The following is a 27,468-nucleotide window of genomic DNA, read 5'->3' as shown; positions in this document are numbered from 1 at the left end:
CATTGTAGCCGGGGATTTCAGTTGCGATGGTGAGGTTCTGGAACATGTTAAGATCGATTAGGAGGAGGAATTAAAAGTTTTAACAGACATAAAGGCGGAGGAATCCCCAGTGCTCAATGAAATGCTGTGGGAGGTAAGGGAGGAGATTGCTGGGGTCCTGGTGGATATGTTCAATACTTTGATGGCCACAGGAGAAGTGCAGAATGACTGGAGGATAGCTAATATGGTTCAGTTTTTCAAGGAGGGCAGCAGGGATATGCCAGGTAATTACAGAACAGATAGTCTGACATTAGTGGGAGGGACATTATTGGGAACAATTCTGAGGGATAAGATGAATCAACACTTGGAAAGGCAGGGGTCAACTTGGCTGCATCATCTCGGATTTGGTAGAGGAAGATGTTGCCTCAGGAATTCAGTTGAACATTTTGAAATGACCTCTCAAAATATTGAGGAGAGCAGTGCCGATGATGTGGGTTACATGGAGGTCAGTAAGGTCTTGGATAATGTCCCACATGGAAGGCTGGTCCAAAAGGGAAGAGACCATGGAGTCCAAGACAAGTTGGCAAATTGTATCCGCCTATTTATGTATTTGGAAGTCTTTCATCAGCCGGTGTACCATAGGGACCTGTGCAGGAGCCATTGCTGGTTATTATGTCCATTAATTATTTGGATGTGAAAGCAGAAGGTATCATTAGTAGGTTTGCAGATAACATAAAAGTTGAGGGTGTTGTTCACAGTCAGGAGGATGGTCTCAGGCTCCTGTCTAAAATCGATCAGATGATAAACTGAGCAGAGTAAACTCAGATGTAGTTCACTTCTGATTAGTGTAAGGTCAAATCCTGTTGAATGTATGATAAGCGAAGGATACACAGAATGAACAGAAGTCCTTGTGGAGTATTGAGGAACACAGGGTCTTGGTGTCCAAGTCCATAGATCCCTGAAGGTGTCAGAACAGATAGACCGAGTGGGGAAGGCACCTGAACTGGGGGTGCCTGATGGGGTGAGTTGCTGGAGCTGCTCGTGAAGATTTAAACTAGTCTGGCAGGGCTGTGGGTCCCTCAACAGTTAAGACAGGTGACTCCAGGGCACGGGTGGGGTCCTGGGAATGGGATATAATAGGTATTGTAGAATTGCGCAATAGATGGACTGGCAGCAGCTCATTGTTTCATGGAATAAATGCTATGGGAAGGATTGAACAGGAGGCAGAAGCGGAGCAGCGGTAATGGGTTTGATTGGGGGAAACATCACAGTAGTATTGAGAGAGAATATTCACGCGGAATCACACAGTTAAACAATATTAGTGGAACTGAGAAAAAAAAAAGTTCATCAGTTTGCTATGATTGTACTGCAATTGTACTACAGCGGTAGTCAGTGGGAGATGGAGCAGCAAATCTGTCAGGAGATATGTGTTAGACTAAGAGAGTTGTAATCGTAGGGGATTTTAACCTTTCCAAACCTGGACTGGGATTTCCACCGTAAAAAAGAAAAATTAGGATGGAAAGAATTTGTTTAGTGCGTTCCAGAAACTCCCAGTCAATATGTAAACGGCCCAACTGGGGAATGGGGCTAAACCTGCCCGCCCCTTGGTAAACAAAGCAGGGAAAGGGACTGAGGTGTTAGTGGGGGAGCAATTTGGAAAGTCACCACAATTAGTTTGGAAATAGCTTTGATAAATCACAGGCCTGGTCCACAGGTTCAAGTTAGAAAATGGAGCAAGACCAATCTTGATGGTGTTGGACATGATGATTTTTAAAAGTGGAAGCCATTTGCAGGTAAAGGGAAGTCTAGCAAGAGAGAATATTTAAATGCGAGATAAAATGCATGTTCCCGTTTGTATGCAGCTCTGTGCTGACAGAATTAGAAAACACTGGCTGACTGTTCATGCTCTGGTGAAGAAGAAGAGGTCACATGTCAGGCATATGAAGGTGCTGCCACACTTGATTTCATTGCTTTGTCCTTTGGATATAGGAGTTGGGAAGTCACGTTTAGATTGTACAGACCATTGGTGAGGCCTCTTCTGGAATACTGTGTCCAGTTCTGGTCGCCCAGTTATAGGAAGGATATTATTAAGCTGGAGTGTGTTCAGATGAGATGTACCAGGATATTGCTGGGTGTGGAAGGTTTCAGTAATAAAGAAAGGCTGGATTGATTGGAATTTTTCATTGAAGCCTGAATGTTGAGAGGAGACCTGATAGAAGTTAATACAATAATGAGGGAGATAGATATAGTTATCTTTTACCGTGGACAGGGGAGTTTCAAAACGGTCTACGTTTTGAAGTTTAGAGGAGAGACATTAAAAAGGAAGACATGAGGGGCAAATTATTGCACAGGGGGAGGCTTGTATGTGGAATTAATTTTGCGAATAAGGGGTGAATGTCAGGACAATTACAATGTCGAGAAGGCATTTGGATTAGTACAGGAATAAGAAAGGTTTGAATGGATATGATCCAGGAACAGGCAGGTGGGACGGGATTAGTTTTAGATTTTATTCAGTTGAAGCTGAACAGTTTCCATGATGTTTGACTCGAAATATCATGTTGTGTCGTTATTTGATACGGAATGCAAGGGAAAGCCAGGGAACAACAGACTGATGAGCCGTCCATCAGGGTGGGTAAGTTATTGTAGATCATTCAGAGAGGTAGGATACCCATGAATTTGGAAGGACAAGGACTGCGCACCAACAGTCAGCATGGCTTTGTGAATGGGAAAACATGCCTCATAAACTTAACTAAGTTTGTTGAAGATGTGGATGGCTATATTAATAGGAAGGGTTTGGAGCGATATTGGCTGGGTGCTAGCAGGTGGGACTAGATTGGGTTGGGATACCTGGTCGGCATGGACGGGTTGGACCGAAGAGTCAGTTTCCATGCTGTACATCTCTATGACTCTATGACTCTATGTGAGCCAGGAAAGAGATGAAGGCAGAGCAACAGACGCCGTTTCTCGATTCAGCAAGGGAATGAAAATGATTGAGCATGATACAATGGTTATTAAGGTTGGATCCCAAGGGATCAGGGAGAGCGAACCATCTGCATACAAAATGGGGTCTTGAGAATATGGGTGAAACGGCTGACAAACCTTGGATGGAGTTCAATCTGAATAAATGTGAGGTAATGCAATTGGTACAACAAACAAGGGTAGATCCTATTCAATAAATGGCAGGACCTTCGGTAGTGTTGTAAAACAGAGACACCTCGGGGTTCAGGTACATAATTCTCGGGAGGCAGAGGGTGGTGGTAGAGGGTTGTTGTTCAGACTGGAAGCCTCTGATCAGCGGTGTGCCATAAAGACTGGTGCTGGGACCACTGTTTTGCATCATTTACGTAAACGGTATGAGTGAAAATAGAGGAGTCCCTGTATGTTTGTGGATACCAGGATTAGTGGGACAGTGGGCAGGGGGACAGTTATTGAAGGGGGTCTTAATCAATGGGGCCAGTAGGCCAAGGAGTGAAAGATGAAATTTAATTCAGGTGTCGGATTTTTGTTAAGACAAACCAGGGAGGACTAACACAGTTAATGGTCGGCCCTGGCCAATGAGGTCGAATGGAGAGAGACCAAGGGGTGCAGTGACATTGTTCCTTAGAGGTGGCATCACAGGTGTACAGTGTGGTGAAAGCAGCATTTGGTACGCTTCATAGGTCAGAGCATTGAGTACATGAATTGGAGATATTTGTAACATTGTCATCAATATTTCTCCTAGGCAGAGGAGGATACGGGGTGACCTTATACAGGTTTGTAAAACCGTGCGAGCCATAAGTAAGGTGAACAGACAAGGGTAGGTGACTTCAAAGGTATAAGTGTGAGGTGAGAGAGCAAAGATTTAAAGAACCAGCTGAGGAACAACATGTTCCACAGAGTATGGTGCATAGACGGAACGGACTGTCAGAGGAAATGGTAAAAACAAGTACAATGACAACATGGAAAATGCACTTGGGCAGGAATATGGAGAGGAGATGTTTGAAGGGCCATGGGCCAAATGAAGGGAAACGGGACTTGTCACATTTAGGAAAGTTGGGCAGCTTGGACAAGTTCAGCCAAAGACTCATGCAGCACAGAAACAGACCCTACGTCTCGAGTAATTGGAGGAGAGACTATCAAGACATGCTGTCAAGACTGAAGCAAGTTAGAGAGATATGGATGGTAGCCTGGACTGGAGCAGAATTCAAATATGTGAAGGGATTGGTGTGAGTGGAGGAGATGACAGATACAGGATCTGTTTTCGGCGTTAGAATGATTAAAGTCACTGATCCACGAGACATACATAGATACAGTGTTGGAGAGGGAACACAGAGCAGAAAGTTTCCAGGCAGCATTCCCACCCTCACGTGAGAGGCCTGCTTTCCCCTCTGTTGTACTGATGCTCACTAAGACAGCACAGGCCTGGATTGATAACTGTGACACTCCCGATGCTGTCCGACTACAACAATACTTCAAGTATGGATGGTGATTGAGTCTGCTGTGTGTCTGTACTGTGCTCCCCCTCCAGCACTGTATCTGTGTCATGTCTTGTTAGCAAATGTTTGAAGACCTCTCATTGCTGTCCGCTCTGTACACTGTGAATGATCTGACCTCGCTGCAGGATTTATTGAAGGCTCCGGATCTCCCTGCCCTTCGTATTTCTGGCTGACCAATCATCTTCAATGAGGTGATGGATGAGACACCCAGCAGTTGGGAAGTCTATTGAGTCAGGAACTTACTGAGTACGTACAGGAGACAGCGGAATGGACAGAATGGGAAATTAGACTGATGCAGTGAGGGCTACACATGTCGAATGGCACTGTGTCCCACAGAGACCTGGGAAATCCCAAGCTCCATCCCTGGCCTGTGCAGCCTCGTCTCTCTGGAGTGGAGAATTATGTTGGCTCAGGATCTGAAGTCGCTGCAAGAGCGAGAGGCCCTTACAGAGGCAGCAATTAGAACTGCACTGTGATGGATACCTCGTGGAGAGATACTGAGTGACGTCACCAGCGTGCAAGAAGGTGTCAGTATCAAATAATTGAGCAGGAAGAAGGGGTTTTGATTCATATTGCACTGGGATGAGCAACCTGTGAGCAGGCAAAGTGATGGCCGTGTGGTATTATTGTGAGGCAACTTATGCAGAAACTCAACGAATGTTCTCTGGACACAGGTTCAAATCCCATCATTGCAAATGATTGAATGTGAATTAAATGCTTCAAAAAGATGTAATGAAAAACCTCTAAGTGAGTACTAAACAAATGCTGATGTTAACAAAAATCCATCAGGTGCATTCAAGTCTTTCGTGAAGTAATCGAAGATGGGACTTGGACATCACAGGTATTACAGAACAACAGGAGAAAGTGAGGACTGCAGATGCTGGAGATCAAAGTTGAAACTTTATTGCTGGAACAGCACAGCAGGTCAGGCAGCATCCAGGGAACAGGAGATTCGACGTTTCGGGCACAGGCCGAAGAAGGGCTGTTTTCTAACGCCGAAAACAGATCCAGCAATAAAGTTTCAACTTACAGAACAACAGCTAAGGGAGGGAGAGGACAGGCAGCTCAAAGTTCCAGGGAACAGATGCTGCAGGAAGGACAGAAGGGGAGCTGAGAGAGGAGGAGAGCTGCTGGTTCTGATTGGGTGAAACATCCCAGCAGTAAAGAGAGAGCATATTCCTGCGAGATTGCCCAGTGGAGTTATGTTCGTGGAATTAATCAATAAAAATGGGTCTTCCCTTTCCTTTGATTGTTCGACAGACCCCGATTGTCCCGCCCCCCGCAACTTGACCTTCTCAAGATGGCAGTCCTGAGGCCTGCGCGCACTCTTCCCTCAAACAAATGGCCGCCGTGATCCTGGGTCACTCCCCTGATCAGAGACCGCAACCTCCTCACCCGGGCATAAAGGGTTTTCTTAACCTTTTTCCGGGATTTGTGAATTCTCTCCGCTCCTTTCTCCCAGCGAGGCTTTCACACACCGGCTCTGGGCGCCGCTCTCTGAAGCCGATTGCAGCCGCTGCCGGAGAAAGCAGCTCCATGTCTCTCTCTATCTCACACTGTCTCACTTTCCTGATCAATGTGACACTGCGCATGGTCTCCATAGAAACCAAACTACTCATGCTTCTGAGATTATCGGTGAGTTTATAGAGAACATGCATATCCGCACAGAATCATGGGTGAAATCGTAGACATTAACAATTGCTCTCTCGAGTTACAGTCATAGAAATGTCTAGCATAAGACCATAAGACCATAAGACATAGGAGTAGAAGTAAGTCCATTCGGACCATCGAGTCCACTCCGCCATTTGATCATGGCTGATGGGCATTTCAACTCCACTTACACGCATTTCCCCGTAGCCCTTAATTCCTTGTGAAATCAAGAATTTATCATTCTCTGCCTCGAAGACATTTAGCGTCCCGGCCTCCACTGCACTCCGCAGCAATGAATTCCACAGGCCCACCACTCTCTGGCTGAAGAAATGTCTTCGCATTTCTGTTCTGAATTGACCCCCTCTAATGCTAAGGCTGTGCCCACGGGTCCTAGTCTCCTCGCCTAAACAACTTCCTAGCGTCCACACTTTCCAAGCCATGTATTATCATGTAAATTTCTATTAGATCTCCCCTTAACCTTCTAAGCTCCAATGAGTACAATCCCAGGAGCCTCAGCCGTTCCTCGTATGTTAGACCTACCATTCCAGGGATCATCCATGTGAATCTCCGCTGGACACTGTCCAGTGCCTGTATGTCCTTCCTGAGGTGTGGAGCCCAAAACTGGAGTCCAAATGGGCCTAACCAGAGCTTTATAGATTCTCAGTAGCACATCGCTGCTATTATGTTCCAACCCTCTTGAGATAAATGACAACATTGCATTCGCTTTCTTAATCACGGACTCAACCTGCTTGTTTACCTTTAGAGAATCCTCGACTAGCACTCCCAGATCCCTTTGTACTTTGGGTTTATGAAATTTCTCACCGTTTAGAAAGTAGTCCATGCTTGTATTCTGTTTTGCAAAGTGCAAACAGACTGTTCAGCCCAACTCAACCATAACGGCCAGGTATGTAAATTACCAATCGTTCTGAGAGTTTGAAAATAAACTTCTTACTCGAGTTGTGAAAATCGATTGGAATCATGTACGTTATCAGATTTACATCTCAACTATTTCTTAAAATCTCACATTGATTTATGCTCCACTATGTAGTGAGAATGATCAATCCTGCAAAACAGTTTACTTTCTGAATAACCCTGAAGCGTTCACTCCCCGAGAATGCGTTGGCCCCGCTCCTCACTCACTCTGGTTGGAGGACTGGCCGCTTCTCGGTCCTTCAGTTCCGCTCCTTCCTCCTAATTGCAGAGTTGATTCAGGCGTGACGCACAGGCTAAGGGACAAGGAAAGTTAGAGTCGATGCCTTGTGATGCGGTGAAAATACCCCGAATCTTGGAGCGAGAGGCCTGGGTTCAATTCCCAGCTTGTGCAGGTGTGTGTAATAACATCTTTGAACATGCTCATTAGGAAAAACAAGGGAAGTTAGGAACAGAGTTAAAACGATAGAAAATGCATGCAATGCGGTGGGGCTCTCAATGTCAGATGATCTTAGTCATCACCAAGTGTTTCAGGGCCCCTGAACAGACGGTTGCACTCCTAGCGCATAACCAGATACCACGATTGTGGGGCAAAGTGTTGTGGTGGGATATAGAGGTGCTTTTGTGGAAGGCGCTCGATTTTCGAGGTGACAATATGTGAAAAGGTTGTGTATGGAGTTACCTGTTCCCCTCCTGTTGGAGCATCATGTTATTGCCCTGGCTCTACCTCGTACGTTTGATTAAAAATGTGCTGCTGGAAAAGCGCAGCAGGTCAGGCAGCATCAAAGGTGCAGGAGAATCGACTGAGGATTCCTGAAGAAGGGCTTATGCCCGAAACGTCAATTCTCCTGCTCTTTTTATGCTGCCTGACCTGTTGCGCTTTTCCAGCAATACATTTTTTAGCTCTGATCTCCAGCATTTGCAGTCCTCACTTTCTCCTCGTACATGTTTGGTAGAGATCAGTGACATTTCGTAAGCCCACAATACAAAATCTGTCACTCTGGTTAAGACAGTAGAAATCTCTTGTAGCACTATAGTCACAGAACAATACAGCTCAGAACAGGCCCTTCGGTCCTTGATTTTGCGCCGACCTGCGAACTATTCTCAGCTCATCATCCTGCACTATCCCAAAGTCACCCATGTGCTTAACTAAAGGATTGTTTAAATCTACCTAATGTAGCTGAGTTAACTACATTGGTGCATTCCACTCCCTAGCCACTCTCTCACGAAAGAACCTGCCTCTGACATCTGTCTTAAATCTATCACCCCTCAATTTGTAGTTATGACCCCTTGTACACACTGATGTCATCATCCTCGGAAAAAAAAGATCTTCACTGTCTACTCTATCTAAGCCTCAGATCATCTTGTATATTTCCATCAAATCCCTTCTTAGCCTTCTTGCTAATGAGAACAGGTTCAAGTTGCTCAACCTTTCCTCATACGACCTTCCCTCCAGACCAGGCAACATCCTCGTAAATCACCTCTGCACCTTTCCAATGCTTCCACATCCTTCCCGAAATATGGGCACCAGAACTGCACACAATATTCCAAGTATGGCTGCACCAACGTTTTGTGTAGTTGCAGCATGATATTGCGGCTCCGGAACTCAATCCCTCTACGAATGAAACTGTACACACCATATACCATCTTAACAGTACTATCCACCTGGTTGCCAACTCTTAGGGATCTATGTAAGTGGACTCCAACATCCCTCTGCACATCCACACTACCAAGAATCTTTCCATTGACCTAGTACTCTGCCTTTCTGTTATTCTTCCCAAAGTGCATCACCTCACATTTAGCTGCATTGAACTCCATTTGCCACCTCTCAGCCCAATTCTGCAGTTTATCCAAGTCCCCCTGCAACCTGTAACATTCTTCCACACTGTCCACTACACCATCGACTTTAGAGTCGTCTGCAAATTTACTAATCCATCCAACTATGCCTGCGTCTAAGTCATTTACAAAAATGAAAAACTGCAGTAGTTGCAAAACAGATCCTTGTGGCACACGACTAGTAACCGGACTCCAGGTTGGATATTTTCCATCAACCATCACTCGCTGCCTTCCTTCAGAAAGCCAGTTTCTAATCCAACCTCCTAAATCACACTCAATTCTATGTCTATGCATTTTCTCCAACAGTCTTATCAAAGGCTTTACTGAAGTCTATGTATACACGTCAATTGACCTACCCTCAAACACATGCTTGGTCGCATTCTCAAAAAATCAGTGAAGTTTGTGAGACACTACCTGCCCTTGATGAAACCATGTCGACTGTGTGATAACAAATTGGTGCTTGCTAGATGATTATAAATCTTATCTCTTATAATCCTTTCCAAAACATTTCCTGCAACAGAAGTAAGGCTCACTGGACTATAATTAACTGGGTCATCTCTACTGTCCTTCTTGATCAAGGGCACAACATTTGCAATCATCCAGTCCTCTGGTAGCAAACCTGTAGATAGTTACGACTCAAATATCAAAGCCAAAGACTCTGCTATCTCCTCCCAAGCTTCCCAGAGAATCCTTGGATACATTTCATTCAGCCCAGGGGACTTGTCTACTTGCCTCAACCCCTACAGTCAATGTTCTGACCAATGAAGGCAAGCATGCCAAACGACTTCTTCACCACTATTTCTGCCTGAAACTCCACTTTCAAGGAACTATATACCTGCATCCCGAGATGTCTTTCTTTTTTCAGTAACACTCCCCAAGGCCCTACCATTAACTGTACAAGATAGTAACTGGATGGAGAACTTTAAAACCAGATTTCATTGTGAAATTTAAAAATGAAGGTGCTTAAACTGCACGCAGGGAGAAATATTTTCACTTGTGAGGCTGACCTGAACAGGAAGTTAACATTAATGAATCAAATCAGAAATTCAAAACAAAGCATTCTCCGCTGACAAAGGTGACAACATGGAACCACATAACATCTAGTACCAGTAATGCTGAAGTTGAATATCATGAATATGTTAAAGGGGAAATTGGACAGGTATCTCAGGGAGAAACATACAGAAGGATACACTGATGGGATGAGACAAAGTGGGAGTATACTACTATGGAGACTAAATATCTGCACTCGCCTGTTGGGCCAAAAGGCACGTTTCCCGGCTGGAAAGTCTCTGTAAATGTTCTGGCCTCCTTAAGTAAAGAACCATTTAGTCACCCACTAATTTGGTAAAACAAAAGGGTTCCACTAGGGTATAAAAGGGAAATACAAGAGGCATCCCTTCATAAGGTTGTACAATTAACATCCATTACTGAAGCTATCTCTGCAGAGAGAGAGCGGTTTAAGCTTTGGCTTCTCAGTAGCAGTAGAGTACAGAGTTTTAATCTGTGCTTTGGGTCAACTTGAGCTGGCAACATCAAGATCTTTACTGAGTTCAGCGTGTGCCGCCTTAATAAACCCACCATACGACTGAAAGCAACATGGTGTGAAGATGACATTAAACTTTGGATTGTAAAGAAGTACGCATGAAACTACTTTGCTAACTGCACAAGACAAACCACAAATACTTTTCTGAATGAACAAATCTAATTTTAGCAATCTGTAAAATCCGTTAACAACAAAATTAAGAAAGATTAACAGGGATAACAAAAAGCACAGTAGGTTGAATAATTTCAAAAGCAAGTTTATTTATTCCACATTTTCCTCTCAAACCCTTGCACACACCATTCAACATTACAGCAATTCATATATGCAGCATTTAACAAGAAAGAGGCCCCAAAACTGTTTGATTAAAGAATAGTGAGACATTGGTCAGGAAGAAGGAAGTATAAGATCAGAATATTCAAGACCCCATTGGAAAAAGGAAGGTCTTGAAAGTAGGAAGAGAGGAGGCTAGGAAGAAGAATTTGAGGAATTCTGTTTGAATAAACGTGAGGCAGAATATATAACCTCTTATTCATGGCAGAGAGAAAAAAAAACAGAAAAAGGAAATCTGCTAGATCACTTTTCCTTAAGTTGTCAAGAACAAACTTCATAGCCCCCAACAATTTTTAATTAAAGGAGATGGATACTGATTTGGTTTTGAGAACGCAGAATGGAAACATGTGAAATGTTCTGAACTGCAATCTCTTCAAGTTCGCATGTTCCATACATCCCCAGCTGAAATCTGCAGCATCGTGGTGGGTTCAATCTCACCTCTAGTTGTGTGATGAGGCTGGCCTCCTCTGTTTTCAATCGCTCCTTTTGACGTTTCTTCTGTTCTTTCTTCAGCTTGTCCACAATAGTCGAGTGCTTTTTAAATTCATCCCTCAGTGCACTCTGGACTGACGTAGTTTCTGTAGAAGATCCACCCAATGGATGTTAACAGGGCTCATTAAAAACAAACTGAATTTGGACACTACATTAGTGGATAGGAGATATATGTAAATCTGCATAACACTTGGTCACACTTCTCACACCCTGTTCAACAACTTTAATCAAACCTGCGATGCCACTGACAAAACCCTCGCGCAATGAACACACTAATCTCTTGGCAGCCACAGTGTCGCCATACACATCTACGAATTAGATCTGCAGTATCACCGTACACACCAGCCGATCACACAGCAGAACTATTTGGGCAGTCAGCATCGGTAATAATGGTGCAATTACGGTCAGAAACATATTGAGGAAAAAAACCAAAATAAGAAGCTAGAGACTAAAAGCTTGCAAAAGATGTGCATTTGAAGGACAGGAGAGGAATGGGATTTGGAAAGGAATTCTACAATGAGTCTACGATACATGGCCAGAATTTAGGTTAACCCTGGAAGGGGTGCACCAGTCAGGGAACTTAAAACCACAAGAGGTTGGAGGACAATGTTAGACTAAAGCTCATAAAGTAAGGCATGGATTCATCATGAAAGACTTTCAAAAATATGACAATTAGATTGGAGAAGTTAGATGTTTTGGAGGCATTGTCATTAAGGCCAGACTGATAGTTGTCACAATAAAAGCCCTTTCCAGAATGCAGGCAGCAGACATTTGGAAGTGTTCACATTTATGGAGTATAAGGAGAAACATCTGACCAAAAGAGGATGGAATTATCAAGTCTGTTGGTGAGAGTTATGGATGATGTGGCATGATAATGTACCTTTACAGAGACAGATTTGTGTTCAGTAAATGCTGGGTTCACTCAAGGCTGGAATATGCTGCTGTGATATAAAGGATTTGGACTAGCTGAGGATAGCAAATGGGAGGCTGGAGTGGCAAAGGGATACAACTGGAGAGACAGAAATGGTATGAGTTGATTTTTCTTTGTTGAATACTTCCATTGCATTCATTGTTTTTCTGAAAAGCTGGTCCCATTCTTTCTCCAACTTAGACAGATGCAACATGACCGAAGTTACAGACCAATGAATCAAACTTGCATCAGCATTAAGCTCTTACTGTTTGAACTCAAGAGATTCCAAAGGAAACTGACATAACTAGATGTTAACAGACAATCTAGTATACGTATGCTGACTTACTTTGGGCTTTCGGCCTCTCTGACGGTGACAACTCAGTATTCAGCAAAACTAGAGGGAAAACCTTCTGTGACAGAACTCATGTCATCATCCCAGCACGAATTCAATAAAATTAAAAATCTGGAATTAAGAGTCTAATGAAAACCATGAATTCATTCTCGATTGTGAGGAAAAGAAAACATCTGGTTCACTAATGTTCTTCAGGGAAGAAAACTGCCATCCTGACCTGGTCTGTTCTCCATGTGACTCCAGACCCACAGCAATGTGGTTCACTGATACTTAACTGCTCTGTGGACAATTATGGAAGGGCAATAAATACTGGACACCCAGCAGTGCCCATGTCCCACAAGTAAATTGTAACAAAACACCCTTACTGAATCCTACAGCAAGCCCAAATCAGATGCTATTCTCACTTTCACACAAAACAAAAGGCTCGAGAATCACCATTCCTCATGTTGTGCTACACTCTCAGCCATGCTACATTATAAAAATAAATGCACGTTATATTTGAATTTCGAAGCACACCAAATGACTTGAGGAAACGAATGTGAATCTTGGTCATGTTTGAAATGTCCTTCCTGACTGTGTCGCAGAAACAGGCTGATCAAATCAGCTGCTTGGTGGGATTTTAGACTAGGTCTGCCATGCGCACACAGTCTGGAGTTGATTAACTGGCCATCTGGCTTTGATGTACACTCAGGAAGGAGGAAGGAGACTGAAAAACCAGAGAAGAAAGCAAACATTAATTCCAGTCTGACATTATTTTCTAAGTTTATGAAAAAGGAAGAAGGAAGGATAAGAAAGGAGATTGATTTTAAAGTTCCCCTTGGGTGTCATGGTGGCTCAGTGGTTAGCTCTGCTACCTCACAGCCATACGTATCTGGGTTCAGTTTCTCTCTTGAGCAATTGTATGTGGAGTTCGCACATTTCTCCTGTACCCATGTGTGTTTCCTCTGGGTGCTCCAGTCTCCTCCCACAGTCCAAAGATGTGTGGTTAGGTGGATTAGTGACACCTTTTCTAGGCCACCCAGAATTATAGGGGGGTGGGGGTTGGTTGAACAATCTCACCTCCTAAGTTCTTGAATTCGATTCGCTCCATAATCAAAAGCACAGCTTTTGAGGTAAAGCTTTTATTGCCCTATGAACTTGCTGTTACAAAGCAGCAGGACTGCTCCCACTCAAATTACAATTGCTGTTGGTACTTTTAATCTAAAATGTGAACAAATATACTGCCACACACATAAAGGGTTATTAAAGGATTGGACACTCTGGAGGAAGGAAACATGTTTCTGCTGATGGGTGAGTGTTGTACCACAGGGCACAGGTTAAAAAATGGGATAGACCATTTAGGACAGAGATGAGGAGAAACGTCTTCACTCAGAGAGTGGTCGCTGTGTGGAAAGCTCTGCCCCAGAGGGCATTGGAGACCGAGTCTCTGGATTCATTGAAGAAAAAAATGGATAAAGCTCTCAAGGAGAGTGGAATCAAGGGTTAGGGAGATACGTCAGGGACAGGATACTGATTAAGGATGATCAGCCATGATCATATGGAATGGTGGTGCAGGCTCGAAGGGCAGAATGGCCGACTCCTGCACCTATTGTCTATTCTCACACACGCATCCGCCAAGACATATCTACCTGTCATCTTTAAACAATTCCTGCTTCTTCACAAACCTCCTTACAGCTTCGTTAACTATTCCAAAACACTAATCATACTTTTTATTTTACAATATTCTGATTTTCAACGCCACACTCTTGGCACATAATAAAATTATGAAATTAACACCGAAAAGATAAGTGCCCTGAGAAGCAAGCCCTACCAGACACCACTCCTTACGTGAACCACTCTGGAACTTCCACAAGTACTTTTTCAAATTTCCACCCTTCCGTTTAAATCCAATTTTCTAACCCTGCCTTAATTCCGTGCCAATTAATCTCAGGGATGATACCTTTTCAAATAGTGTTTTTTTAAAGAAGTGCATGTACACACCCATCATATCTGCACATCTTAAATTTGCGATTTTTCAAGCATAGTCATCACTTTTGAAATTTACTGTGACCATTTTATTTCGCAGTCACCTGTTCTATGTTTAAAAATATGCATTTCCAATAAATCTTTCATGTGATAAAACAAGCCAAGTCGCTCCACAGAAATAGAATAAAACATATTCCTGAGCCTCATAGAGATCCAAGGCCAGATGTGAAATCCTTCATACAGTTTGAGTGTATTGATGGAGGAAAGCGACATAGACAGAAGCAAAGTTCAGGGAAGGAATTAAAGAGGTCACTGTCTTCGTAACTGAAGGCTCTTCCATTAATGGAGCAATTGAAATTGTAATTCTCAAAAACTGTAATTAAAGGAATGCAAATCCTTTGCCTGCAATGTATAATCATATACATTAACCTAAGTGGTGCAATGATTGGTTCTATCCTTCACAAACCAGCTTTCTGGAATAGAACATGTAGTATAATACAATCGTCAAGTCTCGACGTAAGAAAGGCATTGACGAGGTTTCTGCAGTGGAAGAACGGAGGTGGGGCAGAGATCGATAATCAGAGATTCGGGAAAGTGTCGAAGCAGGCCTTTTGGCCTTTTGAGTCCACATCAACCCTCCCAAGACCAGCCAATGCAGACGCCCCTCCCCAGCTCTACACCTGCATTTCCCATTGCTCATCCACCGAGCCCACACATATTTCCCATGCCTTCACAAAATTCCTATACTTTTCCACATTTTATTTCCAATTCCACTTCAGAATTCCAATTCTCTGCCACTGTCATTTGCAATTACCTCTCGGAATTTCTATTTCATCTCACTCCCCTGTATCCCATTCCCACTCAGAATTCCCATTCTCCCTCACGCCTATATTTTCTATTCAGCCTCAGATCTCCCATGCTGCCAACAGTGTTTCCCATTCTCTCCGCCTCCTGTTTCCCATTTTCTCTCAGAACATCCATTCTCGGCCACTTCTATTTCAATTTCACTCTCAGAAATCTTATTATTCCTCACTGCCATGTTTCGTATTCCCTCCAAAGAATTCTTGTTCCCAAACAATGCCCAATTTTCCTTGCTTGCTATCGCTTGCTGTGGCGCAATAGTTCGACTGCTCACGGGAAAGGTAGTATTGTGAAACACTGCAGAAACGAAAAAGTTCCTTACTTTTGCCCCGACTGACCATACTCTGTGAAATATTCCCAGATCCTCAGTTGAGGATTTTGCTGCTGGAAGTTACCTCAGAAACCCTGGTAACTCGTAATATATTGAGCGAATCGCGAAACAGAAAGCATTTAACACGGAACACAAACAAAACTGGCATACCTAATGCATTTTCAGACACAGAGAAGCATGAATGCTAAATGTGAGACAGTCCGAGTGCATGAGTTATAAACTAATCTCACAGCTAACAACAGGACAATCCCAAACTACTCTTTCAAACATACTGGAACCTTAGTGCATCACCACTTCCAAGAAAGTGCTGAAAAGAGGGAAAGAAAGAACATAATAAGAATGGGCCATAAAAAGTGAATGTCACCAATCACAGTCTCGATTATATTACCTTTCCCTGATGTCTCCAGGACGGAAATGAAGGAAATGAGAGAAAGTTAATATATAACATCGCAATTATTTTCCCATTCGCCAGAACACCAAATAACTACGAGTCGAGTCACTGCAGGACTTTGTTTCACAACAGCGATGAAGTAACAGTCTCCATTTGCATCCAGTAAAAACTCAACCTGCCTGGAACATAAAGCAGCAGTAGATCTGCTTGAGCCTATGATTTATCGTGTGGGAGGCGAACACGTCATGACAGCACGGACACTGACCCCTTTGAGAGAGTCTGCCCTCTCGCTGCAGTTAACTCTCCAAGTTGAAGACTTGCTGTTCTGATTTTTGTTTAGCTTTGACCACGGCACTTTAACATGCTGCAGCTGTTGCAGAAATTGCAACGGTGGTATTCGAACCTACACCACCTGCCAAACCGGAACCTGAATCTTAGACTGCTTGGCGACCCTACAATAGTGAAGGGTGCTGTGTCTGATCCGCAGGACACCAGCAGGACTTTCAGACAGCGCCATCCTCCCTGTGACATGTACGTGCTGGCACAGATTCTGTTGTGGAGATGTGTCCCGGCTTTGCCAATATCACCCTGGTCTAACTCATTACGTTCTGTTAGTCGAACTGTGATTCCACTCAGAATCACAAATGTGTCACAAACCAACTTAGCTGTGCTGGCTCTCCACAGAGATAAATGTGCTTTTCTTTTGGTATCATTCTCTTGCGTTCTCCCTGAAACTCTGCACACTTCTCCTTTCAACATAAACATCGATTTTTTTTTTAAATAACTCGATTGAAACTGCCTCTTTGTCAATATCAGGCAGTGGTTTACAGACCCTAACAACTCCCTATGTGAAAACGTTTCTCCTCATGTACATTTTTCTTCTTTTACTAATGACTTAAAATGTCTGCCGTATCGTTCTCGATCCTTTCAGGCGTAGATGCATTTCCCCCTTCCTTATTTTATCCGTCTAACCCACTCATGTCTTTGAAAGGTTTAAAAGGCCAGCTTTCGGCCTTTTGCTCTCCAAAGAGACTTGTCCCAACTTTCCAAATTACATTTATTGTGGACATTACTCATATACCACACCATTCCCATCCACCTGTTCAGGGCTGTTTCCAATCATTTCATGTCCCCATTTCCAAAGGTTTCACACCCAGAACTGTGTGAACATCCAGATGATGGATTTATTCAGAGTGGGATTGTGTGGGTGAGAATCCTGAAACATTTATTTCGCTTTCACCCCATGTGATACTGTGCCATAACCACTACAATGACACTTCTGTTCCCAAAGCTCAAAGGTATTTCAAGGGGTTAAACCTAATGGTTTCCAGCTTTTTATCAAATAGTTGTTTGGATTGCAGGGCAAAAGTGAAATCAAACAACCAAGGCTCGAAGGCGACTTGAAGTAAGACATTCTCACATGCCAGTATTAACACAAGCTGCTAAGCGAAGATCATGCCCGCGACACTCTTACATTTCCAACACCAAAGCAGCTGAGAGTCGCTCTGGTCCAACTACATCCCACTGTGCTCTCGGATTCGTAAGCACCAAAGTGTTTCAAGAATATCGCCTTCTCATTTCGTCTCCTTGTTTGCGGGATGGTGCTGTTTATTCCTTCTGCTTGGACTAAGTTGTCGCCATCGGCAGAGTATTCAGCTCTTTTCCCTCCACCTGCAAGGAGTGTGAGGAGAGGCAAGCGCGGATATACTCTAAAGCTCGCTCTCATCGGCACAGCCAGTTCCATCAAGTGCTGGAAATCAGTTAGTTTGATTGGGAACTTCCTCCAAATGTCATGCATCTGAGACAGCGATAAAGATGTTGAGCTGGTGGGAAAGACAGAAATGTACTCTGGATTCTCTACCCTCAGGTAAATTTATGTGAGGGCATCTTTGTGCAGTTTGTTTGGTGTTCAGAATCCATCTTCACAGCAATCCTGCACAAAGGCTTTTGTAACAGTGACATCAGATTCTTTGCTGCAATCGGGCAGCAGTTAACCGCTGAGCCCCAACTGTCACAGATGAAGACAATCCGAGTGAAATCCTCACTCACTGAGAGTCATCCCCACAGCCCTGAGCTGCGGGGCTGCAGACTGTCTAACGCAGACGATAGGTTAAAAATGATACATTGTTTCTCCATCAGCCACTCCGTCCCAGAGACAGGAAGAGTGGCAGCAACAAAGTGTGGCTTCACTCACGTGCCGACAGAAGCTGTTCAGCCCATCGAGTCCATGGCTACTCTCTGTCGCTTGTGTATCTCTGTGGTTATTCATAGTTGGTGATATATGTCCTAATAATGCGGAGCTGTGTCTGTATCGTAATGCTGTCTCCAACAACTTGACCTAATTGTCACTCACAGCTTTTCATTTCGAGGGAAGACACTGCTGTGTGAAGCAGCGTGGGGAATACCGGCAGGGCGTCGTGCGCATAGAGCAATCTACAACTGATGTATCTCACCATCACCAGTTTATTCCCAGCTCTGGCAAATGATTTTCCGAATCAGGTCAGAGCAGACCAACAGAGAACAAGAAAAGAGCTTCTAGACATTCACAAGTGTGTTTCCTCACCTGTGTAAATTTGGCGGGTGTATCAGTAGTGATATTCATTTCAGATACTTTGAATGAAAGGAAGTGTAAAGTAAAACAACATGCAATATGTTGAATAGACCTCTGTTATAGCGAAACACTGGCGGGGGCAGTACACACACTGAAATTTGGAATTTTCAACGAGCAGAGGATGTTTTCATTCCATTAATTTCCGGTTTATGAGCCCAATACGCTCCCGCTGGGCCGCTCTGTTAGCGCTGACCACAGCAGAATCACACTGTCTTCAGCTTTTCGTCTGGTGTGTGGCATGTACCTCAGAGGATGATTGCAAAAGGTCTTCACTATTATTGTGTGATACTATGTGGCACAGATGTATTTTGGCTGTGTCAATATAACCTGTGAGTAACTTCTCGCATTCTTTGTGATCTCACTCAGAATCACAAAATATGTCAAGGTGCAAAGTGAGGCCATGCAGCCAACCTTCGCTGTGCTGGCACCAAACAATAAGAAAATGTCTATGTGGTTCGATTGACTGACTTTATTTGATTGATTGATTGTCACATGAGCCTGAATACAGTGAAAACCGTTGTTTGCGATTGGTAAAGGCAGATCATAACAATCAAGGGCATGCAGATCACAGCCTGAGAAAAAGACAACATTTTGAACAGATCAAAGCTTCAGGTTACTCCGCACAGGACGTGCACTCGGCAAAATCGACATTAACAGGATCAGCATCATTTGAAGTGAGAGAATCCATTTCTGCAACTCGTAACGGCCTACAGGAAGCTTCTGCTGTGTGTCTTTAAGCTTCGGTACCTTGATCTGACCTCGATATCATCAAAATTATACCTTCTGAGTCCAAACTGGAACTGGATTCAAAACTCCAGGGCTCAATTGTAACTTCTCGCACTTACATCACCCACCCGAGGTGATATTACACCCAAGACCAACAAGCCAGACCGCAGCAGAACCATGATCCATAAATCAGGTGAGACTCTTTGTTTAAAAAAAAAAGGTTGCTTCTGTTGTTTCGGAGTGAAGTTAGCACTGAGTGTTAATGACAGCTCCTTGCCATTCTGATTCCCATTTCCCAGGAGGCTGTGCTAGCCGCTTCCCCCGCGAGCGGGCTCCCACCATTGGCAGCTGGACGAACCCATCTTCTATTGGCAATCAGTGTAGTGGGAGAGAAACGTGAACGCGCTCTTCAATTCCCTATCAACTACGGAATTGTGGAGCAGGGGAGGGTGTTAGAGGGAGTGGGAGTTATGGAAGTTCTGGAAAGCTGAACAAGACGGAGATCGTGCAGGCACAGGACCTCATCTTCTTTTGGGAACCTTGTGCAAATAACGCCATCTGATGCAGAAAAGTGCAGAACTGCGAGGAAAGAGAGAATCTCTTCCAGTCATGGGCAACAGTATCTGTGTCCTTCTCGAAATCACAGCGAGGACTGTGCTGTCTGAATCAGCATGGGATGTTACTGCAGCGAGTCCTGTCGCTGAGGCACACTGCACCTGATGTGTATAAGCTTGTGTATAAAATGATTGAAATCGATGTTGGGTACTGAAGATTGCACGGTCTCTCATGAGAAAATAACTTGCCACTCTTCTAACTCACGCTGTGCTATGCGGGAGCTCTGCAGCAGACCAAACTGAAATGGAGGTATGGGAACACAGTGGGATGTTGCAGTGACAGTTACCTGGAAGCTCAGGGTCTTTGCTTACCGACAGAACGTCGGTATACACACGTTTGTCACCCGCTCTGTTTTTCACTCCCCAGTCTAGACGAGATCACATTGTGAGCAGGAAATGCAGTTTGCTAAATTGAGTAATGGGCAGATAAATCACTGAAACCTTACACTGTGAGGAGAGACATTGTAAACGAACAGCATTACAACTTTTGGGATTTCGTGGAATGGTGGTATGGGCCAGTGGGGAAAGGGCAGTACAATGTATATATTCCTGAGCTTCCTGCTATAAGTAAACACCTCACAACGGAGCAAAACTACCAAATGATTTTCATTCCAAAACTGACGCAAGGTAGAGCTTACAGATCTCACGTGTTTGCACTGTCACTGTCAGTCTGTCTCCCCGGGAGCAGTAGTACTCCCCCACGCTGATTAAGACAGCACAGTTCTTCCTGTGACATGTCCCTTCGAGAATGGAAGGACAGGTATTACTAACCCGTACTTAGAACGGAGTATCTGTATTGCTCAATAACAATCGCCTAACTATCCTAACTCCTTTTCAAATCACTTGACCCATAGCCTTGTATGTCTTGGCATCACAAATTCACAACAGAATACTTCGGAAAGTTATGTGGATTTCTGCCTCTCAGAGTCTTGCATACACTATCTTTCAGATTTCAAACACCCACTGTTTGAAAACGTTTTTCCACGCATTCACTCTAATCTTTCCGCCTCTGACCGTAAATCGGTGGCCTCCCGTGATCGAAATCTCCGTCAAAGTGAAACATGTATTTCCGTCTATGCTATCCATACCCCTCAGTATTTTGTACATCGTAATCATGCCCTCCCCCCCCCCACCACCACCCGCACAATCTCCTCTGCTCTATGAAAAACAATTGTCCAATCTCATTTCTTCAGCCCAGACAATATCCTGGCAAATCTCCCCTGCATCGTTTCCAGTGCTATCTCATCCCTGCTATAATGTGAATTGCATAACTACACACAATAGTCTCGCTTGAGCCGAATGAACAAGTGAAATAAATGATGTGGAAGTCCAAAGAAACTGGTGTTTTTTGAATAAAGTTTCTTTTTCTCAATGCAGCCCTGTGCCCTTTTCTTAAGTCTGATGTTTCAAAAACGGCTGGTCCATGTCAGTAAAAGCTGTGCCATGTGGATTGAGCTCACAACCGCGATATCAAAATGGATCAACTAGTTTGAGGGTACCAATGGTGAGACTTGGGCATAGTCACTCAGCAACAGTGAGCACAGCAGCACAGGCCTAACGAGATCAATGTGAAAGTGATTGTAAGGGAAATGGGAGGCGGAACTTGAAAGAGGTGATTGCAGGCGGGAGGGAATTCTCCGAGAATGGGTGAGTATGAATCCTGATATATGACTCACAGAGATGTGAGAGAGAGGGGTTTGATGGGGAAAAATCATAATCTCTGATTTTGCTTTAGTGTAAATTCAACTAATTCCTTTCTGTGTTTCTTCAGCATGAGTTACAAGGAGTAAAATCCAGTGACTCGGATTCGAACGAGCTTACGGCGGCCACAATGCAGAATCTTTTAATATTCAAACCATCACTGAGTCATGCAGAGACACGCGTTTAAAACCAGCAATATTTACAGTGAAATAGGAGATGTTAGGAGGAGTAGCAGATGCACAACAGGAATATTAGGCAAGCGATAGCAGACATGTGGGAACTCAGAATTAGCTGAATCTTTAAATTCGATGTACCCAGACGCTGTGGTGGTTCCATCGAGGACAGCATGTTGATGACTGAGATTGATAGATTGCTAGAAACAAAAAAGTTCAGGGGATAGGGCGGGATATTGTTGCAATGTATGTTTCAATAACAATGTGTTATTAACAATGTGTTAATAACAGTTTATTCATCAACTTCCCCACACAAGGAAGTACCCACGGCTGCAGTCAGTCACATAACCCGAGTTCCGAAAACCGGAATCAGAAAAACTTCGTGGCGCAGCCGCGAATACCAAACCGGAAGTGGGGGTGGAAATGAGCAAGTGAAGCTATTCTGTGGCACCCGTGACACGATTGGTAAAGGCGCGGTCATAGAGTCCTGGAGATATACAGCATGGAAGCAGACTCTTTGGTCCATGCCAACCAAATATCCCAACCCAATCTAACCCCACCTGCCAGCAGTCGGCCCATATCCCTCCAAACCCTTCCTCTTCATATACCCATCCAAATGCCTTTGAATTGTTGCAATTGCACTACCCACCACCACTTCCTCTGGCAGCGTATTCCCTACACGCACCACCCTCTGTAAGAAAAAGTTACCTCTTTGGTCTCTTTTATATCTTTCCCTTCTCAATGTAAGTATATGCCCTCTCGTTCTGGACTCCTCGACCCCAGGGAAAAGACTTTGTCTATTTATCCAAACACGAGAAATGCTGCGGCTGGGAGTGCTTCTGGTCAAAGGCGAGGTGGAAGGGCATATTGGTCTCAATGTATGATATTATTAAGATTCAGCAGCAGCATTAACCCGCACTGAGAATTGGCTCAGAGGAAGCATGCTGGAGGTTTAAGTGAGAGATCGATGTGTTGAAAGCATTCTAAGAGATTTTCCTTCACAAAGTGGTATTTTGTTACTTTGACAGTAAGAACTGCTTTTGCTCTCATCGTCTCCACATCAGTCTCTTGCTCCAGTAAACACTTCAATCCAGCGTACATTGTTTCCCTTCCAACACAGAAACGCGTAGTATTCTCTCTCCATCTGGGATAATCTAAATTGATAATGTCATTCTTTGAATGGAGAAATACAGCAGGGAGTTGTTAGTGCAGCGGCGATCTCTTGGGCTAGTAATCTTTGGAGACTGGAACGTGGCAGCTGTTGCTCGTTAAATTCGATGAATAAAATCTGGGAAATAAACCCAATCTCAGGAACAGAGACAATAACTTTATATTGCTGAAAACCCATTCATTCATGTCCCTTCGAAAGGGAAGTATGCTGACTGTAATGTGTCCTGTCAACATGTGACTCCAGATCCACAATAATGTGGTTCCACCATGAATGCCCTATGACTCAGTTCAAGGTGAATTAGAATGAACAACAAATGCTCTTCAGACCAATGATAGCCACATTCGGTGGAAGAATAAGGAAGAATAAAAATACTTGGACAACAGGCGAAACTGGAATCGTGTCTGTGTGGACTCTAATTCAACTGATTCTCAAACTAAATAGACACAAGGATACGCCCAGCGCCAAGAGGTCAGGGCCATGGGGTGACTGCAGGAAGGGAGTCAATTACCCGCTGAGGTGTAAACTCACTTACTCAGTCACAGTGCGCACAGGTCATTCACCACTCCCATATGTGAGAAGTGATCCCTCAGAAGACCAACTGGCAGAGTCACCAGCAAGTTTACAAATGACAGCAGGAGTTCGATTCTGCTGTTATTGCAGCTGTTAATCCCAACCAGCAATGAACCCTGTTTGCATGAGTGTTTCCAGTGGAGTGCCACTGTTTGCTGATGTAGATCAGTGATTTAGATTTAGTTGTAGGAGCCATGATTCAGAGGTTTGCTGATGATACAACAATTGGTCGTGCAGTTGACTATGGTGAAGAATGCTAGGGACTGCAGGGATGTATCAATCAGGTGGAATGGCAAAATGCTGAATGGAATTGAATCCAGATCAATGAATGTTAATGAATTTGTGGAGAAGAAACAATAACAGTGAGCATTCTGTGTGGAGTACACGGACAAAGACATCATGGAGTGGACATTCACGATCGCTGAAGATCAATGGACAGGGGAATCATTTGGATGGAAGTACGTACTGCAGATTTTGGTAATCAGAATCGATATTAGAGTGGTGCTGAAGAAGCACAGCAGGTCAGGCAGCATCCGAGTTGCAGACAAAAATGACGTTTCGGGCAAAGGCCTTTCATCAGGAATAAAGCTGAGAGACTCGAGAGCAGAGATAAACGGGAGGACTGGGTCTGGGAAGATTTTAGCTGAGAGTGCAATAGGGGGATGGAGATGGGATTAAAAGTGATAGGTCGGAGGAGAGGGTGGAGCGGATAGGTGGGAAGGAAGATAGACAGGTGGGAGAGGTCAATAGGATGGTGCCAATCTAGAAGGTTGGAACTAGGGTAAGGTGGGTGTGGAGAGATGAGGAAGCTGGTGGAGACCACATTGATGCCCTGGAGTTGAAGGGTCCCGAGGTGGAAGATGAGGCATCGGGAGTTGAGGAAATGGCGGTGGAGGAGGCCCAGGAACTGCAAGTCCTTGGGAGAGTGGGGGTGGAGGGAGTTGACGTGTTTGGTCATGGGGAGTTGGGGTTGAATGTTGCGGGTGTACTGGAAATGTTCTCTTAAGCGGTCTGCGAGAAGGTGTCTGTTGGCCCCAATGTAGAGGAGAGCAACAGATGCAATAAATGAATGTGTGGCAGTGAAGATGCACATTTGATAGATGTGGAAGGATCTATTGGAGCCTTGGAAGGATGTGATGGGGAAGATGTGGGTGCAGGTTTTGCAATTGCTGTGGTGGCAAGGGAAGGTGCTGGGAGGGGAGCTTGGGTCATTGGAGGGCGTGTTCTTGACTAGGTAGTCGTGCAGGAAACAGTCTATGTATAAGGTGGATAGGGGTGGCGAGGGAAATATATCCCTCGAGTTCAGTGTTACTGACACTTTTTACAAACCCACTGACTCCCACAGCTGTCTGGATTATACCTCCTACCACCCCATCTCTTGCGCAAATGTGATCCTATATTCCCAATTCCTCCACATCTATCGCATCTGCTCCCAAAGGAGAAGCACAGCAGTTCAGGCAGCATCCGAGGAGCAGTAAAATCGACGTTTCGGGCAAAAGCCCTTCATCACGAATACAGTCAGAGAGCCTGAAGGCTGGGGAGATAGATGAGAGGAGGTTTGTGGTGGGGAGAAAGTAGCATAGAGTACAAAAGGTGAGTGGGAGAGGAGATGAAGCTGATGGGTCAGGGAGGAGGGTGGAGTGGATAGGTGAAAAGCAAGATAGGGAGATAAGACAAGTCATGCGGACATTGCTGAGCTGGAAGGTTGGAGCTGGGGTGAGGTGGGGGAAGGGTAAATGAGGAAACTGGTGAAGTCTACATTGATGCCCTGGGGTTGCAGTGATCTGAGGCGGAAGATGAGGCGTTCTTCCTCCAGGCGTCAATTGTGAGGGAGCGGCGGTGCAGGTGGCTCAGGACTTCCATGTCCTCGGCACAGTGGGAGGGGGAGTTGAAATGTTGGGCCATAGGGCAGTGTGGTTGATTGGTGCGGGTGTCCCTAAAGTGCTGTGTTAGGAGGTGTCCAGTCTCCCAATGTAGAGGAGACCGCATTGGGAGCAACGGATACAATAAATTATATTGGTGGATGTGCAGGTAAAACTTTGATGGATGTGGAAGGCTCGTTTGGGACCTTGGATGGAGGTGAGGGAGGAGGTGTGGCAGGGGAAGGTGCCAGGACGGGAGGGTGGGTTGTAGAGGTGTGTGGACCTGACCAGGTAGTCACGGAAGGAACGGTCTTTGTAGAAGGTGGAAAGGGGTGGGGAGGGAAATATATCCCTGGTGGTGGGGTCCGTTTGGAGGTGGTGGAAATGTCAGCGGATGATTTGGTTTATGCGAAGGTTGGTAGGGTGAAGGTAATCACCAGAGGGGTGCTGTCCTTGTTACGGTTGGAGGGGTGGGGTCTGAGAGCGGAGGTGCGGGATGTGGACGAGATGCATTGGAGGGCATCTTTAACCACGTGGGAAGGGAAATTGCTGTCTCTGAAGAAGGAGGCCATCTGGTGTGTTCTGTACTCTATGCTACTTTCTCCCCACCCCCAACCTTTTCTCATTTATCTGTCCACTCTTCAGGCACTCTGCCTGTATTCCTGATGAAGGGGCTTTTGCCCGAAACGTCGATTTTTCTGCTCCTCGGATTCTGCCTGAACTGCTGTGCTTTTCCAGCACCACTCTAATCCAAACTCTGGTTTCTAGCATCTGCAGTCATTGTTTTTACTCTCTGCTCCCAAAGGACCAGTTCCACCACAGAACACACCAGATGGCCTCCTTCTTTCAAGACCGGAACTTCCCAATCAATGTGGTTGAAGATGCCCTCCAACGCATCTCCTCCATGTTCCGTACCTCCACCCATGAACCCCAAACCTCCAACCACAACAAGGACAGAACCCACCTGTTCCTCATCTTCTATCACACCAACCTCTGCATAAATCACATTACCCGCTGACAGTTTTCCCATCTCGAAACGGATCCCACTACCAGGGATATGTTCTCCTCACCACCCCTATCCACTTTCCGCCAAGACCATTCGCTCTGTGACTAACCAGTCAAGTCCACTCCCTCCAATGTCCCACCCTTCTCTTCGGCACCTCCCTCTGCCACCGCGGGAATTGCAAAACTTGCGCCCACATCCACCCCCTCATCCCTGTCCAAGGCTCCCATAGAGTCTTCCACATCCATCAAAGTTTAACCTGCACTTCCACACATGTCATTTCTTGTATCCGTTGCTCCCGATGCGGCCTACTCTAAATTGGGGAGACCGGATGTCTTCTCACAGAGTACTGCAGAGAATATCTCCAGAACACCCGCAAGAATCAACCCCAGTGCCCCCATGACCAAAAATCTCAACTCCGCCTCCCACTCTCGCGAGGACATACAGGTCCTGGGCCTCCTCCATCGCCACTGTTTCACCGCCCTATGCCTAGAGGAAGAAAGCCTCATCTTCCGCCTCAGGACACTTCCACCCCATGGCATCAATTTGGACTTCACCAGTTTCCTCATTTCTTTATCCCCTACCTTACACCAATTCCCAACTTCCAGCTCAACACCATCCTCCTGACCTGTCACACCTTGCATCTTCATTCCCACCCATCCACTACACCTTCTTCTCTGACATTTCATGTTCACCCCCCACCTCCATCCATTTACAGCACTCTCATGTTACCTTCTCCCCAGCCCCGCCCCACTCCCATTTATCTGTCTATCCAATATGCTCCCAGTCTCATTCCTGAAGAAGGGCTTTTGCCTGAAACGTTCATTTTTCGTGCTCCTCAGTTGCTGCCGGACCTGCTGTGCTTCTCCAAAACCACTCTATTCTTGAGAGGAATCAGTTGATTGAGAGGGTTTTCGGATATTTTCTATTGTTGACCACAGACTGTGGATGATAATAGAACCTTAGCAACCACCAGTTTAGGGAACAGCTAA

Source organism: Chiloscyllium plagiosum, unplaced genomic scaffold, assembly GCF_037043375.1.
Source record: "Chiloscyllium plagiosum isolate Xiang-an unplaced genomic scaffold, Cpla_swu_hap1 HiC_scaffold_39, whole genome shotgun sequence".
NCBI classification, from domain to species: Eukaryota; Metazoa; Chordata; class Chondrichthyes; order Orectolobiformes; family Hemiscylliidae; genus Chiloscyllium; species Chiloscyllium plagiosum.
This window is presented reverse-complemented; position numbering follows the sequence as displayed.